Raw genomic sequence first — 15,880 nt, forward strand, 5'->3', positions numbered from 1 at the left:
TAAACAGGTCAGAAATGGGAAATAGGCAGACCCTCAAATAGCTAGCCTCCATGCTACATAGGATTTTATAGACGATAATCAGCGTCTATTGAAACAAACCAGTGCAACTCATATATACCAGGAATTATGCATGGACATATCAATCATCCTTGATTTATGACTAAAATGGGGACGAGAATCTTGGTTGAGTGAAGTGATCATTAAGTGAAATGACACCGTGACCACGTCTGCAATTCTGGCTCTCCCAGTTTTAAGAGTTAAACAATCACATGGGTGATTGAGTAGAGCACCAGGAAGAGGTATCTCTCTCTCTCTCTCTCTCTCTCTCTCTCTCTCTCTGCCCCACCATACCTGGGAAGACTGTGTCCTCCCCCCACCCTACTGCTCTTGGGAGGGCTAGGTCTCCTGCCCATTCCACCATACCCAAGTCCACTTGCTTTTTTCTTTCTTTTTCTTTTCTGAAGGCTCCTTTCATTTCTGGAAGACTCCTTCTTCCAAATCATTCAATTGGGAGGAGAGGCCTTCCAAATTATCATGAGAAAGATCATGTTCCCTAAACACAACAATTCTGAAGGCTAGAACCTTTCTAGCCTTCAGAACAACTGTGTTCGCCTCTGCCAGGCTGCAGAAATAGTGCTTGGATCTTTGGGATCTGGTCCCTTGTTTCTGCATCCCAGTGGAGGAGCTGGGAAAGAATCCTTCACTGGGCTGCAGAAGCAGGACTTGGATCTTTGAGATCTCGGCCCAGCGGAGGGTCAGCGGCGCCTTTCAGACAGCACCCAAGATGAGAAGGAATCCTCTTAGCAGGCAGAAGCACCTTGCAACCTTCCCTGCCAGCTTCCCAAAAAACTTTCTGGGGGGGAGCTGGCAGAGAAGATTGTAAGTGGCATTCACAGGCTCATGGAACAATTGGCAACCAATCCTAAGTGCAAAATCTGCTTGTACTGTACCTCCTCTTTCTCCTTGCATTCAGGCTGCCTGAGTCACTTTCTAATCTTAAATGGACATTCTGGACTTTAAAAAAAACAACACACACTTTAGTTCCTTTTCCCTAAGCAACTATACCTGCAAATCTCCATCTAGGACATTGTCTATTCTTACACTGAGTCTGTGCTACTCTCTCCAAGCATCAACAACCTCCAAACTCTGGGACAAGATCTTGACTTCACTTCTTTGTAAAACAGGGGTTGATATCAAATACTAATGGTATCTGATCTGACCCCAAATTAAAAGATGATCTTTTCTGACAGACTCATAGAGAGAAACAGCAGGGGTGAGAGGGTCAAACCTTGAAGCACCCTGAAATGCAAATAATATCATTAATATAGATATTTCACAATGGATAGAAAGTAACTGCCACTTAATAATCTAGATGGAGTAATTAAATTACTATCAAACTGTACTAGAGGAAAATAAGACTGGCTGTACTAATTGTTATGATGTTTAATTGTACAATTTTGTATTTTTTTTTACTTTTGTATAAGTGTATTTTAACTATCTGTGTTTAATAAAGTTTTTTTAAAAACTTTAAAAAATGAAATTCAAATACTTACAGCTAAGCCTCTCCCTTCTTAACAATACAAGGTTTTAGTGAGTAATCCCCACAGACTCATATATGTTGGTGTGTGTGTGTGTGTGTGTGTGTGTGTGGAGTATGTGGTAGGGGGCTTATAATGACAGAGGGCAATACACCCAGCTTGTCCATAATAAATGCCTGGCAAAATTTCTGAACTATGATGAGCAATGAAGTTGAAAAGAGAATATCAATGTCCCAGATAATATTCTGTCTAAGAATCTCTCTCTCTCTCTCTCCCTCCCTCTCTCTCTCTCTCCTTCCCCCCTCTCTCTCTCTCTAACTATCTTTATCAATCAATCAATCAATCTAGATATCTAGATATCTAGATATCTGTCTATCTATTAAAACTTATTGGGCAGATCATCTTTAATGAGAATTCAAGGAACACAGTTTACCAGTAACTGTTTTTAGCCAACATGACGTAAAATGATTTCTAAGAACCAAAGAGCCAATGCCCCGGAGAAAAATTAACTTTAGGCAAAGGTTAAGAAGAGAGTATCCAGTTCTAGCATGTGTGGAAACAAAAACTGTCTCTAAATGTACAGCTGCATTTATAATACATTCTAGAGCTGCAATGATGTATTACATATATTACAGTGGTACTCAGTAGTACAATAGTACTGAAAAATATCTTGCCTATAAAGAAAATTACTACAAACTAGTAAGACCCGTTTGAATTCTCTGAAGCTGAAGAACTATGCAGAACAACACTTCCCAGATAGACAAAGTATTCTTTCCAAGAAAGCGAGGCCTGGAATAGTACTCTGAAATATTTGATAATCTGGTCAATAGCATTTTCCTTAATTTGCCAAATATGTATTTTATGATAATTTTATTTATTTATCTTTATAAAAAATCTGATATGGTTTTTGATGGTTTCGTTTTTCTGATGGTTTATTACTAGTTTTTCTTTTAGGCAAAAAGAGGCTAAAGTTCTCGTCTCCAGTTGAAAGACAGACATGATTACAATATTACTATTATTTATTTATCTTTATACAAAATCTGATATGGTTTTTGATGGTTTCGTTTTTCTGATGGTTTATTACTAGTTTTTCTTTTAGGCAAAAAGAGGCTAAAGTTCTCGTCTCCAGTTGAAAGACAGACATGATTACAATATTGTCTATGTACAGCGTCAACATAATTATACCGGCTAATAAACAGGGTAATGAATACAAGCTGATGGGGCTGAATTATTGCTTCAATATACAAATTGGAAAATGTGGTGGTTGGGTTTAAAATAAACCTCTGCCTCCCTCTTTCTGACCAACTGCATCCCTAAAAAAGTTGTCCTGGGAAAACATCTAACTCTCAAAGTGGCAATGTAAGAGTCTGAGTAAGAAGCAACCTTTAGTCTATTGAAGATCTCCTTGATTTTTCCCATGGGCCTCTCCTTTGGAAATAAATCAAAGGCTACTTTGAAATCAATGCAGGCCAGGAAAAGGGAGCTTCAGGGCTGGGTGGAATATTTTTCAGCTAAATGGTGAGGGAACAGATGATCAGAGTTGATCAGTTCTCTCTAGAATCTCCTTGCTCCTTAACAAAGATATTTTTCAGTTGTGACCCAACCACAGAATTTTACACAGAGGTATGTAGCATATGGGTTATTGATTGTATTAAGCAAGCCAATGGCCTAAAATTGGGGGCTGTTCTTATTGTGTAGTGAGACTCAGTAGGCAAGAAGCAGACCAGCATAATGCAACAACATTTATTGACTCTAAACTGGAATTGAGGAACAGCAGGCAAAGGCCTGTAATTTTACACTGTGGGCCCACAGAGCCTTAAGCAACCATAATAACTTGAAAACCCCATCCAAATATGAATGTTCTAAGTTTCCCTTCAAAACAATTGAAGTTAACGGTTGGGGTCATCTAAAGATCCATCTCACTTTAGCAGGGCTTAACACAATTTTATATGCCCAATATATAACAGTTCTTCATAAATGGGGAATGATAATAATATGGCTTTCTTATCCCCCTCCCCCCACACACACAAATGAAGATCCTCTAGAGCAGGTCTGTCAAACTCCTCCGCAGGCCAGATGAGTCACACGCTGGCCTCACCCAAGCACAGTTTAGCAAAGAGGGAAAAAGACCCAATACGCCACATGACACCACTGTGACGACATGAGTTTGACACTCCTGCTTTAGAGGATGATCGTTTCCACCACATTCAGTATTTCTACAATTATGCTAGAGCCCTAAACCGCTTCTCTAATATAAGTGTTGCAATAGTCTGCTTATTACATATACCTCGTTCTACGATGTATACATAGTAGTATTAACCATCTTTGGGATGTCCTTGATAAGCATATGATTAATTTATTATACACTTGCTCAGAGGTTCTTCTAGTTGCTAGCAACAATTTGAAGGTAGGCACTAGGAAGGGGCAAGGAAATGATTTTCCCAGAAGCAGTCATTCTGATTTTTTCACAGTGCCAGAGAATGCCTGGGGCATTAAAATGCTGACTAGTTTCAAGTGGAATCAACAGGACTTCCTCTGCTGCCAGAATAAGAACCTATTGCCCAATCCCAAATGACAGATGAAAGTTGCTGATCTGGTAACAAAAACTAGACTTGGATGTTGCAGAAAAGTATCTCAGAAGACGGACGGCACTGGCAAATGAGTTCCATGTAATTATTACTATGGGTATGTTCATTTAGTTGGGCAGTGAGGCTAGGAAATCTTATCTTTATTATTTAACATAATTTGATTGATGCATTATATGCCATCAAGTTGTTGATTCTTCAAGTTGTTGATTCTTCAAGTTACAAAAAAGATAAAAGATAACTATAACTACATGGGTCTGTGTATGAAAATACTAAACATTCCTTCTGTACATTCTGGGATTATTTGGAAAAGCAAATGTTAGAGTTAAATCTACCTCCAACTTCTTTTATCAGAATTGCATTATGGGATATGCTATCTTCTGACTTGTATTTCAGCACTGGTTTAGGCTTGGTGCTAAAACTTGTTCTAAAATAATATTCAAAGCAAATATAAGAAAGGATGTAAGAGAAATATCCAGAGAATGTAGAAGAAAATAAAAACACAAACAAAAAGCTTGTGTTTGGGGAGAAGTTTGATAGCTTCTTTGCAAATCATGTTTTCCCTAAACCATGGGATGGGAAGGGTTTTGTGATAAACCAAATTAATTTTGCTAAGATTTCTCATAATGGTAATGCGCTCTGCCTCGTTTGCCTTAGACATTTACAAATAAAACTTGAAAAAACTGTTCATCTATTTTGTGAACTACCCATTGCAATTTCCCTCCATTTCTAAAATATGCGGATTAAAAAGCAGGAGAACTTCTTTTATACCACTGGGAAAACTGAGAAAAAATAGTGCAAATTCATGGGTATATAAAGGTAAAAAAAAGCTAATAACCTGAGTTTTGACACTAATTGAGTAGGAATGACACTGAAAATGTATTGTCAATTTACATGTTGCACTATCAAGAGCAATACTCTAAAATGTTTAATTTATTTTAATAGAATATATTGCTATGGTAATTTGTGTAACTTACTCTTTGGCTGAGTAATTTAATTGAAATCTCTCATGCAGTTATTGATATTTTTTATTGATATATGTGTAATATATGTGGTGAGTATGATGTTTGAATGATTTAAAGAAAGTTGTTGAAATGAGAGACAATATTATCTGTTATGACTCATGTTAATTTTACTGCTATCATCTGTGAAATTGAAATATAACATATATAAATTTATTTTCAAATAAACATGTGGTACATAAAAAGGAAATATGTCAAATATAAGATGGAAAAATGGGATTAAATGTAGAATAAGTGAAAGAATACAAAATGAGAATCTGGCAATAAGTACTAAGCTAGAAGAAAGACTGAGCTAATGGAAAGCTAACCTTAATGGGGAAAAAGTTGCAGACAGTTGCAACACCATTCCATTAAGTCCTATAAAAAAATGTGAAAATTTTAAAGCAACTTTCTTCAACCTCAGCAGCCCCAAATATGTGGCCTTCACATCCAAGAAACCATACAGTATAACGTGTTCAGGTTCTTTGCTTGTTTTTCCAAGTTATAATTTCTTAAAGATAAAGTTCTAGTTGAATATCTTATATATAGGAAGGGTTACATTTGGATGCTAAGAAAGATATAAACCTTTTTTAAAAAACAATCAGTAGTCTAATCAATTGTTTCAAATATACTAGATTGATCCACAACATTTGGATTTTTATGGAATGTGAGAATGACCTTGGAAAATGAGGGAAGAGATGCTGCCTAGGGAATGATCAGATAAATGGGGAAGGAGCCCACAACTGAATAAGGGGCAAAGAAAAAGGGAGATATAAAGGGACAGCATGCAATTTGACTTGCAATATTCTGTTACCACAGCCTTACAAAAAAAATAGATTTAGCTCATTTTGTGTTTCCTATTTTGTCTGTTTGGGAGGCTGACATGGACACTCAGAATATTACTTTCTTTAAATTGCTGAATAGATGCAAGTAATATTGCAAAAATATTAGATCTGAGTCTGCATGTATGCATTTGCATATTCATACATAAATAAAGTATTTATGTAAAGACCGTGGGAGGAACATTATCTGGATTAATGCACCTGATATATCTGACATTAGTTGTGCAATTATGTGCTTAACAATTTGATGTCAATTAGATAAATGCCATAAATAGAGACAAATAATGTAAATCATATCAATTGTCCAAACTACTTTACACATATTGTCCTTCATCTATTTTGTGATGAAGTCCTAGGTAAAATATAGTTCATTGAATCAAAAATTCACTGAATGGAAATGTGAAGTTTGGGATCTTACTCTCTTTGTGTGTGTGTATTTAAATATATACACCAATAATGTTATTTACACTATAATGGTCTACCAATGTATATTCGGGTTTTCTGCTCTATTACAGTTTTCATTCTGGGTACTTAATTGGAAGAAAATTTTCTCAAAATTTTCAAAATACTTGTAGTTAGGTCTTGATTCATGATTTGTTTCTGTTTTGTCATTTCTGGCCAATAAATTAATATATTACAAAAGTGATTGGAAGAAAATGAAAATCATTTCCCTTAAGAATGATGTGTGTCCAACATTTTTGTGATGGAAGTTACAGAAAGTGGAATTTTATGATGAAGAAAACCAAAGTTTTTCAGATTCATACAGAGTAGGATTGGCCCATAGGAGTCCTGACTGTGTAATGAAGTCCATATATAACTGGGCCTAATTTTTGCTTTAAGTAATCACATGAGGCTGCCACACCACACATTGGATGACTTTCTTTTTGTGATAAATGCCCCACATTCCAAAGTTTAGTGTTAGTTGTTCAGTCAAACTTCCTTTTATTTATCAGTAGAGCTAACACAAAATTGTGATAGCAATCATTGGCAAGAATACCCATACATGTAGACCTAAGAGGGGCCAATTTTTTTTCATAGAAGTGCATTTTACTGTGAGATGTGAACATGATCAATTGTACATGATTTATTGTCTTTAAGCAGAAGTAATAGCTGTATTAAATGGAAATGATTGGGTAGTTTTTTAACTTCTTTTTTAAAAGAAAGAAATAGAAATCTTAAAACGCTACTGATGGGCAAAGAAAAATGTGTTTTGATTTTTACTGAAAGCAAAAAAAAAGCACATTAATGCAATGTGCCATGAGAAAATCACATAGAAGAAGCTAATGGGAAAGTTTGTCTAGTCATGTTCATCTCAAACCAATGACTTTTATAGAAAGACTTCCATTTAAAAAATAAGCAGGAAAAATATAGCTGTCTATATACTTGATTTTATTTTAAAAAGCACATCTAGGAACTTATTATTTTCTTTCTTTTCTTCCTTGTTTCTCTTTCCTCCCTTCTTTCTTCTCTCTCCCTCATCTATCTATCTATCTATCTATCTATCTATCTATCTATCTATCTATCTTTCTTTCTTTCTTTCTTTCTTTCTTTCTTTCTTTCTTTCTTTCTTTCTTTCTTTTTTTTCTTTCTTTCTTTCTTTCTTTCTTTCTTTCTTTCTTTCTAACTTTCTTTCTTTTTCTTTCTTTCTTTCTTTCTTTCTTTCTTTCTTTCTTTCTTTCTTTCTTTCTTTCTTTCTTTCTTTCTTTCTTTCTTTCTTTCTTTCTTGACTATGTGTGGGCTGGTAAGGGGAATAAGACAGATAATTGATTTATACTCTAGATTCATAAAAATTCAGTGCGTCAATGAAGATAGGCATGATAAATGCAATGTCTAATGGATAGGGAAGAATTTTAAGACTACAACTTGGAATACAAACATCCCACAAATTTTGTTGACTACAGCTAATACAGATTTATTGCAGCACAGGCCATGGGTATATCCACTGCATAACCAGGACTGAGCATTTTTTTTCTCCTCTTTTATCTTTCATGTTGAGTGCAGCTTTGAAACAAGAACTGCTAATTCAATCTCAGTATAAACCTGGTATAGACTTTGGATTGTCATCTGAGTACAAATATGAAACGTCAGCTCAGTTGACCACACTAATACCTTTCTGAAAATGCCCTATGTAATACGTATATTGGGAAGGGGTCAGATTTCCCAATTTCCAGTTAAATAGATCTGGCTTTATGCCTCCATCACCACACTGTAGCATGGTGACTAATCAGATAATAAATCAGATTTCCCTAATGTTAATTTTGTCTTCTATACTATACCCACTAAATGCAGGAGGGTTTGAAACTGGTAAAAATACAAAGATACGGACCTTGTTCAAATCAACAATGATTTCCCCTTATTTTCTCTAAGTAATTTCATTTATTGTCTCTAAACTGGACATTGAGTTGAACATCCAGGCATTCAGGCCTGTAATTTCAATCCAGAGCACTACACATTCAGGTGGGCCCACAGAGCCAGATCAAGCAATTAGAAACACTAAGGCTGGTGAAAAGTGAAAGAAACCCCATCCAAATATGAATGTTCTAAGTTTACCTTCAAAACAATTGACAGTTAACGGTTGGGGTCATCTAAAGATCCATCTCACTTTAGCAGGGCTTAACACAATTTTATATGCCCAATATATAACAGTTCTTCATAAATGGGGAATGATAATAATATGGCTTTCTTATCCCCTCCCCCCACACACACAAATGAAGATCCTCTAGAGCAGGTCTGTCAAACTCCTCCGCAGGCCAGATGAGTCACACGCTGGCCTCACCCAAGCACAGTTTAGCAAAGAGGGAAAAAGACCCAATACGCCACATGACACCACTGTGACGACATGAGTTTGACACTCCTGCTTTAGAGGATGATCGTTTCCACCACATTCAGTATTTCTACAATTATGCTAGAGCCCTAAACCGCTTCTCTAATATAAGTGTTGCAATAGTCTGCTTATTACATATACCTCGTTCTACGATGTATACATAGTAGTATTAACCATCTTTGGGATGTCCTTGATAAGCATATGATTAATTTATTATACACTTGCTCAGAGGTTCTTCTAGTTGCTAGCAACAATTTGAAGGTAGGCACTAGGAAGGGGCAAGGAAATGATTTTCCCAGAAGCAGTCATTCTGATTTTTCACAGTGCCAGAGAATGCCTGGGGCATTAAAATGCTGACTAGTTTCAAGTGGAATCAACAGGACTTCCTCTGCTGCCAGAATAAGAACCTATTGCCCAATCCCAAATGACAGATGAAAGTTGCTGATCTGGTAACAAAAACTAGACTTGGATGTTGCAGAAAAGTATCTCAGAAGACGGACGGCACTGGCAAATGAGTTCCATGTAATTATTACTATGGGTATGTTCATTTAGTTGGGCAGTGAGGCTAGGAAATCTTATCTTTATTATTTAACATAATTTGATTGATGCATTATATGCCATCAAGTTGTTGATTCTTCAAGTTGTTGATTCTTCAAGTTACAAAAAGATAAAAGATAACTATAACTACATGGGTCTGTGTATGAAAATACTAAACATTCCTTCTGTACATTCTGGGATTATTTGGAAAAGCAAATGTTAGAGTTAAATCTACCTCCAACTTCTTTTATCAGAATTGCATTATGGGATATGCTATCTTCTGACTTGTATTTCAGCACTGGTTTAGGCTTGGTGCTAAAACTTGTTCTAAAATAATATTCAAAGCAAATATAAGAAAGGATGTAAGAGAAATATCCAGAGAATGTAGAAGAAAATAAAAACACAAACAAAAAGCTTGTGTTTGGGGAGAAGTTTGATAGCTTCTTTGCAAATCATGTTTTCCCTAAACCATGGGATGGGAAGGGTTTTGTGATAAACCAAATTAATTTTGCTAAGATTTCTCATAATGGTAATGCGCTCTGCCTCGTTTGCCTTAGACATTTACAAATAAAACTTGAAAAAACTGTTCATCTATTTTGTGAACTACCCATTGCAATTTCCCTCCATTTCTAAAATATGCGGATTAAAAAGCAGGAGAACTTCTTTTATACCACTGGGAAAACTGAGAAAAAATAGTGCAAATTCATGGGTATATAAAGGTAAAAAAAGCTAATAACCTGAGTTTTGACACTAATTGAGTAGGAATGACACTGAAAATGTATTGTCAATTTACATGTTGCACTATCAAGAGCAATACTCTAAAATGTTTAATTTATTTTAATAGAATATATTGCTATGGTAATTTGTGTAACTTACTCTTTGGCTGAGTAATTTAATTGAAATCTCTCATGCAGTTATTGATATTTTTATTGATATATGTGTAATATATGTGGTGAGTATGATGTTTGAATGATTTAAAGAAAGTTGTTGAAATGAGAGACAATATTATCTGTTATGACTCATGTTAATTTTACTGCTATCATCTGTGAAATTGAAATATAACATATATAAATTTATTTTCAAATAAACATGTGGTACATAAAAAGGAAATATGTCAAATATAAGATGGAAAAATGGGATTAAATGTAGAATAAGTGAAAGAATACAAAATGAGAATCTGGCAATAAGTACTAAGCTAGAAGAAAGACTGAGCTAATGGAAAGCTAACCTTAATGGGGAAAAAGTTGCAGACAGTTGCAACACCATTCCATTAAGTCCTATAAAAAAATGTGAAAATTTTAAAGCAACTTTCTTCAACCTCAGCAGCCCCAAATATGTGGCCTTCACATCCAAGAAACCATACAGTATAACGTGTTCAGGTTCTTTGCTTGTTTTTCCAAGTTATAATTTCTTAAAGATAAAGTTCTAGTTGAATATCTTATATATAGGAAGGGTTACATTTGGATGCTAAGAAAGATATAAACCTTTTTTAAAAAACAATCAGTAGTCTAATCAATTGTTTCAAATATACTAGATTGATCCACAACATTTGGATTTTTATGGAATGTGAGAATGACCTTGGAAAATGAGGGAAGAGATGCTGCCTAGGGAATGATCAGATAAATGGGGAAGGAGCCCACAACTGAATAAGGGGCAAAGAAAAAGGGAGATATAAAGGGACAGCATGCAATTTGACTTGCAATATTCTGTTACCACAGCCTTACAAAAAAATAGATTTAGCTCATTTTGTGTTTCCTATTTTGTCTGTTTGGGAGGCTGACATGGACACTCAGAATATTACTTTCTTTAAATTGCTGAATAGATGCAAGTAATATTGCAAAAATATTAGATCTGAGTCTGCATGTATGCATTTGCATATTCATACATAAATAAAGTATTTATGTAAAGACCGTGGGAGGAACATTATCTGGATTAATGCACCTGATATATCTGACATTAGTTGTGCAATTATGTGCTTAACAATTTGATGTCAATTAGATAAATGCCATAAATAGAGACAAATAATGTAAATCATATCAATTGTCCAAACTACTTTACACATATTGTCCTTCATCTATTTTGTGATGAAGTCCTAGGTAAAATATAGTTCATTGAATCAAAAATTCACTGAATGGAAATGTGAAGTTTGGGATCTTACTCTCTTTGTGTGTGTGTATTTAAATATATACACCAATAATGTTATTTACACTATAATGGTCTACCAATGTATATTCAGGTTTTCTGCTCTATTACAGTTTTCATTCTGGGTACATAATTGGAAGAAAATTTTCTCAAAATTTTCAAAATACTTGTAGTTAGGTCTTGATTCATGATTCGTTTCTGTTTTGTCATTTCTGGCCAATAAATTAATATATTACAAAAGAGATTGGAAGAAAATGAAAATCATTTCCCTTAAGAATGATGTGTGTCCAACATTTTTGTGATGGAAGTTACAGTAAGTGGAATTTTATGATGAAGAAAACCAAAGTTTTTCAGATTCATACAGAGTAGGATTGGCCCATAGCAGTCCTGACTGTGTAATGAAGTCCATATATAACTGGGCCTAATTTTTGCTTTAAGTAATCACATGAGGCTGCCACACCACACATTGGATGACTTTCTTTTTGTGATAAATGCCCCACATTCCAAAGTTTAGTGTTAGTTGTTCAGTCAAACTTCCTTTTATTTATCAGTAGAGCTAACACAAATATGTGATAGCAATCATTGGCAAGAATACCCATACATGTAGACCTAAGAGGGGCCAATTTTTTTTCATAGAAATGCATTTTACTGTGAGATGTGAACATGATCAATTGTACATGATTTATTGTCTTTAAGCAGAAGTAATAGCTGTATTAAATGGAAATGATTGGGTAGTTTTTTAACTTCTTTTTTAAAAGAAAGAAATAGAAATCTTAAAACGCTACTGATGGGCAAAGAAAAATGTGTTTTGATTTTTACTGAAAGCAAAAAAAAAAGCACATTAATGCAATGTGCCATGAAAAAATCACATAGAAGAAGCTAATGGGAAAGTTTGTCTAGTCATGTTCATCTCAAACCAATGACTTCTATAGAAAGACTTCCATTTAAAAAATAAGCAGGAAAAATATAGCTGTCTATATACTTGATTTTATTTTAAAAAGCACATCTAGGAACTTATTATTTTCTTTCTTTTCTTCCTTCTTTCTCTTTCCTCCCTTCTTTCTTCTCTCTCCCTCATCTTTCTTTCTTTCTTTCTTTCTTTCTTTCTTTCTTTCTTTCTTTCTTTCTTTCTTTCTTTCTTTCTTTCTTTCTTTCTTTCTTTCTTTCTTTCTTTCTTTCTTTCTTTCTTTCTTTCTTTCCAGACTATGTGTGGGCTGGTAAGGGGAATAAGACAGATAATTGACTTATACTCTAGATTCATAAAAATTCAGTGCGTCAATGAAGATGGGCATGATAAATGCAATGTCTAATGGATAGGGAAGAATTTTAAGACTACAACTTGGAATACAAACATCCCACAAATTTTGTTGACTACAGCTAATACAGATTTATTGCAGCACAGGCCATAGGTATGTCCACTGCATAACCAGGACTGAGCATTTTTTTCTCCTCTTCTATCTTTCATGTTGAGTGCAGCTTTGAAATGAGAGCTGCTAATTCAATCTCAGTATAAACCTGGTATAGACTTTGGATTGTCATCTGAGTACAAATATGAAACGTCAGCTCAGTTGACCACACTAATACCTTTCTGAAAATGCCCTATGTAATACGTATATTGGGAAGGGGTCAGATTTCCCAATTTCCAGTTAAATAGATCTGGCTTTATGTCTCCATCACCACACTGTAGCATGGTGACTAATCAGATAATAAATCAGATTTCCCTAATGTTAATTTTGTCTTCTATACTATACCCACTAAATGCAGGAGGGTTTGAAACTGGTAAAAATACAAAGATACGGACCTTGTTCAAATCAACAATGATTTCCCCTTATTTTCTCTAAGTAATTTCGTGAAGAAGTCCAAAAATACTTTCACATTCATGTGAGAGTTGATGTTCATCCTTTACTGTTATTCAGGATCTTAAATTTCAATCCAGAGCACTACATTTACATTCAGGTAAAAGGAATTCCAGCTTCTCTTTAGGACTCCAGATCAATGTACAGAGATTAGAAACACTAAGGCTTGTGGTGAAAAGTGAAAGAGAACACAGGAACTAGGTAGAGTAGCCATCAAAATACCTTAAGCAAGAAAGACAGTGAAACTAAGAAAGGAAGAAATAATCAAATAAAAGATTTTGGAGGAAAACCAACAGCTAAAAACCTCCTAAGAATAAAGAGTAATGTTAGATGTGTTTGCTTATTTAAATCCTGCCTTTATTATTTTTATAAATAATTCAAGTGGCAACCTACCCAATACTCTTTCTGTCTCGTATTTTCCACATAACAACAATCCTGTGAGTTGGCAGGACTGGCCCAAAGTCATCAGGTCTCCTGGTATCTTAACCACTACACCAAACTGGTTAACTTATCAGATTTTTTCAGACACTTCCTTCCCCCCCAAAACACACAACAGACTGTTCTCTGTTAGACATTAGGTGAAATTCCTACTGAGGCAAAGCATAGTGACAAATGCCAAAAGTCATATTCTGGAGACACCAGAGTCTAAAATTAGATTGTTGTTTTTTATCCATGTCCTTTTAATCAGTCTGTCTTCTGTTTCTACCTCTCATGCATTCATATAAATGTGGGAACCAAGCTAAGTTTTTCTCAGTTATAACTCCTTATTCTGAAAACGTACAAGGAGGCTTAGGTGAAGCATAATATTTTATGAGGTCCCAGATAGGTTATTTCACCTGAAAAGTGTCTTAGAAAAAAATGTATAAAAAGAACTACCAAACAAGTATAAAGAAAGCTGACAACTTCTAGAGCTATTTCATTTAGAACAAAGGTGAATATGGGAGAAAGTAATGTGAATTATAGAGAAGATGGAATGAGGAGAGGTTTTTCCCATCTCTCATAGTAATGGGACCTGAAGATGAAAGATGGATGATCCAGGCGCTTAAAAAGAAATAAATGTTCACACAGCACATAGAAAAACTTTGGAATTGGAAAAGAGCCCCGTTATTCCCAATTGTCTATTAGATAAAAGAGTCCATCTTCACAGGATCATTTGTGTGATTATGTCATTGCACAAAGTACAGCATTACAATCAGTGCAAGTTACAAACAAAATGCAGATTATGTAAATCACCTGAGAAATGTTATTGAATGATGTAACAACCACTGTATGTGTATTGTATCTTAATATTTACTTACTGGATTTTATATGCCCCTCCAGTCCAATCCAGCACAACTCTAAAAGGCTTACATTCTGTTCTTATAGTAAAAGAAGAATCAAACTAAAAAAAATGTAATAAAACAACAAATTGGAAAAAGAAGATACTAAGAGAAGAATTAAGGCCACTGAGAAGCAAAAACATCCATGCACAACCCAGAGTAGGACTTTTAACTTATACTAGACTTCTTCTTAGGACTTACCTAAATGCCTGGTTTTAATAGGTAAAGGTAAAGGTTCCCCTTGCACATACATGCTAATCGTTTCCGGCTCTAGGGGGTGGTGCTCATCTCTGTTACAAAGCTGAAGAGCCAGCGCTGTCCGAAGACGTTTCCATGGTCATGTGGCTGGCATGAGTAAAGGTCAAAGGCGGACGGAATGCTGTTACCTTCTTGCCAAAGTTTTCTACTTGCATTTTTACATGCTTTCGAACTGCTAGGTTGGTAGAAGCCGGGACAAGTAACAGGAGCTCACTCTGTTACCTGATGCTAGGAATGCGAACCACAGAAATGCTGACCTTTCTGATCGACAAGCTCAGCGTCTTAGCCACTGAGCCATCGCGTCCCTTTTTTAATAGCTCTCCTAAAATACTCAGCACAATGACTAGGCTGGCCTTGAGTGCTAAGCTTTTCCAAATAAGCTGAGCAACAGCCTTGAGCCCTTGGGCCCTGTAGATGACAATCTCTCATGAAAGGAAGCCTGAAGGAAGCCTATCTTCATTTATTGGATAGGCAGAAGGTACTCAAATCCAGAAATATCCAGATTCTAAAACATGTATGACTTTAAAAGTGACTACCAGCTCTTTGAATTGTACTTGGTAGTTGACTGCTAATTAGATTACAGATGGGCAATGACATCAGGCAGGCCCATAAGGAGCAGTTTACAATACTCCAAATAAAGTTCAATAAATCAGCTATACTTCAATAATTACCGTTTCCTTCGATTGTTTTGAAGGGAAATTAGGCAACTAGTATAAGACTATATTGAGAGAGCCAATTTGGTATAGAGGTTAAGGTCTCAGACTGGAAACCAGGAGATTGTGAGTTCTAGTCCTGCGCAAAGCCAGTTGAATAATGTTGGCTGGCTTTCTTTCATCCTTAGGAAAAAGACAATTTTTCACTTTGGAAAAATCTTGCCAAGAAAACTTGTCCAGGTAGTCTCTGAAAATCAGACAGATTGAACAGAAAGAAAAATGATTTTATTATTTCCAGTAATTGGGTGCATCATCATTTGCTGAC

Source organism: Notechis scutatus, chromosome 6 (genome assembly GCF_049901735.1).
Source record: "Notechis scutatus isolate UNSWTSFEM ecotype Mainland chromosome 6, rNotScu1.2, whole genome shotgun sequence".
Taxonomy (NCBI): domain Eukaryota; kingdom Metazoa; phylum Chordata; class Lepidosauria; order Squamata; family Elapidae; genus Notechis; species Notechis scutatus.